At 34.6% G+C, this 3,544-nt stretch overlaps 1 long non-coding RNA gene across 1 annotated transcript; it reads right to left on the reverse strand.

Moving 5' to 3' along the window:
• Window positions 1–1,218: 1,218 nt before the first annotated feature.
• On the reverse strand, window positions 1,219–2,874 carry LOC112978309. Its single transcript, XR_003257851.1, has 3 exons — window positions 2,773–2,874; window positions 1,370–1,429; window positions 1,219–1,248 (listed from the first exon to the last, which is right to left on the reverse strand). It is a non-coding gene; the product is annotated as an uncharacterized LOC112978309 (long non-coding RNA).
• Between the last annotated feature and the right edge of the window lie 670 nt (window positions 2,875–3,544).

Genomic DNA, 3,544 nt, shown 5'->3' on the forward strand with positions numbered 1-3,544 from the left:
AAGGAACATATACACCTTTAATGAAAGGAATATAGCTTTTAACATCAAATCATAAATGAACACTGAAAATCCAAAATTAGTTTTATTTAAGAAAGTAGGGAGAGGTTGTGGTAGTATTCAAGTGACACAGTATGTACCTCAATCACCTTTTTGGAAAGAGAGCAACTTTCTAAAGACATCAACTCAATCAGTTCTTTTTAAACACAGGCTATGATGGTGTAAAGCCATTCTGTGACATTGTAAGGACACACTGCACACTCATTGTGACAGAGGTCCTTAAAAGCATTTTGAAATCAAAAGAGCCACTTGCAGAAAGCCAGCTAAGCAGAGACTGCTATAGTATTATTAATTGCTTATTCACCAGCACAAATTATACGGAAATGTTATTTTTATTCCCTACAGCTTCTAAGATGAATTATAGTATGAAAGGGATTGTTTTATTGTTCTCTTCTATCTTGTTTTCTACAGAAGATACCTATTCAGAATTTTCACTTCTATCATTCAGCTCCATGGCACAAGACTGATAGAATTCCACTAGCTCTTGGGAGTAATATTCTGCTTTCTTTAACTTCCTATCATGAAAGCAAAAGTAGCTACTGGGCCAGTCTTGCCAAGCATAAATGCTGCCCATCAAATACTGCACTCATTTCCTCTAACTGCACATGACCCAAAGTTTTCAGAAGGCTAAAACAATTGAAGATTAAGATATTTAAAACTGTCTTCCAAATAATGCTGAAAGATACCTTCCAGAGGCTTTCAGAAGTATCCTACATTGACATATGCACATAAATAAGAATCATGCAGAATGATCTCTTCTGAGTAACAGAATTGCAAGTATTTCTTCCTTCTCTAAGGATAGCATCTGAGAATTTCTGGAGAGTAAGAAGTTTGAAGGAAGACTGGACAGGTAGCAATACCCAAGACAGTTCAAACACAGTAAAGAGGAAGCACCCTGTTTTCATCATGTGCCAAACACGACTAAGAAGTGGTGATGTTAAGGCAAGAGCTTGCATTAAATCCCAGGGCAAGTCTAAGCTCTGGAGCAAAAAGTATTCTTCTTCCATTTCTAAAACTGCAGAAACACAGCAAGGGAAATGCATCCAAGCAAAAAAACAGGTTTTGCAGTAGCCATGGTAGACCTTCCCAAAATATGTGAAAGGACTGGATATGTGCTAATTACCAGAATGAATTATAAGGAGACAAAATGTACATACCTGTATGCAGTGCAGGTTGGACTTGGGGACCCAGCTGAAAAAGATTTGAGCTGCTTTGAAAATGTAGTGACAGTGACTGGGTTTATGAGGACAGGAGGTGAGTCTGAGTCAGCACAGGTGATATAATCACTAACCTGGCAACTCAGTGGACTTACCATTTAGCTTGGAGAGCTCAAACAGTCCAAGTAAGTTCATATCAGATGAAAAGAAATCTCCTGGAGGGATAAAGCCATATTTCTTGTGTTTCTCTAGTGTTAACATAATATTTTTGATCTCTCTGTTCCAGTGACCAGTGACCACAGGACAGACACAATTAATTTTACCACTTTTTGAGGTGGCAAAATTAATCATCACTGTTACCTTCATTTTCATCATTATTATCTGATATACTTTTAAAGTCAGTGCAGTGGTGAAGCACTACTGATGGGGCACCAGAATAGTCAAACCCAGATACTATTGCATTTCCTTTAAATGCAGGACATTAGATCATCCATTTACCAGCAGAATTTAAATAAACATACATACATATGTGTATGCACACATGCATATAAAATAGCAGATCAGCTAAGACTAGTGTTGAAGAAAATCTGCAACTCTTTATTATGTATTTCTTTGCTGATATATTTGATAACCTTATAAATGCCTCCTTAGGCTATAAGGAATGCCTTACATTCTGCCAGGGTTCTGATACCAGTTTTGTCATATCGGTATAAATTTGAAACTGTTACATCTGTTCAGCTCAGATGCTAATTTGAATTCTTGAACTTTCAAAACTATCTTACAACTTCCTAGTGCTGCACTTATTAGCTGAAGTTTGTGTGTATCACCAATATGCTAGCATATAAACAGTAGCAGGACTAGTTCCATTCCCTAGAACTTAAGAGACTACTATCCATAATTGCTTCTATCTGGTTTTCCTCTAAAGAGAGATAGCACTGCTTAAAGTGCACCATCCTTTCTTTTGGGGGCGGGGGAGAGAAATCACAGCCAGGTCTTTCATAAAAAAAAGAACTCACCTGAAGCAAACATTTTTCAGAATAAGGCTGGGTTAAGTAAATGCTCCTGCACTTTAAAAATACATATTTTGAATATTTAGAATAGTATTTTTACAATTCAAAAATGTTTTTTAGAGTTAGAAAAATAAGTCATTGAAATAAAACAGAAAATTATATTTTTTTCTGCAGACCTTCAGCTCATAAATTTTTTGACATTTCAACTTCTAGTCCTGACAAGAATGGGCATCAGTTGAGAGTACTGTGAATACATATTATAAATATAAATATTTGAAGGATTAGAAACATTTCATATGCTAATTGCATTGTATGGAAACTAAAAATACTTTGATTCATGACAAAACTGCATCTCAAACATCTCATGTGATAAAAGCTCAGAAAGAACATCTGTGTTTTGTTAACATGGAAGGTAGTTTTTTATAAAGATTAACACAAAAATACAACATCAAGAATAGAAAACAACAGCAGATGAGATGTTAGTGTAAATGTAAATGAGACCGGGAATGGAAAAACTGTTATCAATTAAACTGTTAATAGAAACTTACCAGGTTGAAACTGCTCATATCTCACACTGCAACGTAGTGGTAGGTCGTAGAGGTAGTAATCCACCTCTAAACAAGGAGATAGTCTTCCTCTACTTCACTGCTCTGGACTGTGCATCTGATTAAAAAATAAATAAGTAAATAAATTTAAAAAAAAGATATCCAAATTTTTAAATAAAATAACTTGAGTAACTGGGTCAGAAATATCTCAGAAGATTAATATGACAGCTCATGTTATCCTTTCATTATTTTTGCCTTTGTGAGACGGAGTACATAGCACATTTTAGACTGCCTTTAAGCACTCATTAAAAAAAAAAAGTGTAATCTGTTAAAGTTACATAATATGTCTCCTTAGTTTCCCTCTGTGTATAAATTTTAGTAAATAATAATGAAAACTTTAGAACTGTTGTAGTCATAGAGAGCAGGAGGTAAGCTCTGGTATGTATGGATGTGGATTTTAGGAATAGATGGAGTCTTGGATATCTCAGTTACCTTCCAAAGCCTGTTTGCTATTATTGTAGGTTTGTATTACCTGGGGAAAAAGCACTGTTACACTTCTGCATTAATAAAAAATAAAAAATATTTAAAATGTGAGTTTTCTTTAGTTAAGACAGACAACATCGGAGAGCTAAATTCCATCAATTAGTGAATGTTCACCAAAAATCCTCTTCATTCTCATTGTATGATCATCTGTAGTATCATTCTTAAAGGTAGTAAAAAAAAAAAAAGATCAAAAAGAGCTAAACTAAAGTTTCAGATATATAGTTTAGGAAAT

Source organism: Apteryx rowi, unplaced genomic scaffold, assembly GCF_003343035.1.
Source record: "Apteryx rowi isolate R43461 unplaced genomic scaffold, aptRow1 scaffold_915, whole genome shotgun sequence".
NCBI classification, from domain to species: domain Eukaryota; kingdom Metazoa; phylum Chordata; class Aves; order Apterygiformes; family Apterygidae; genus Apteryx; species Apteryx rowi.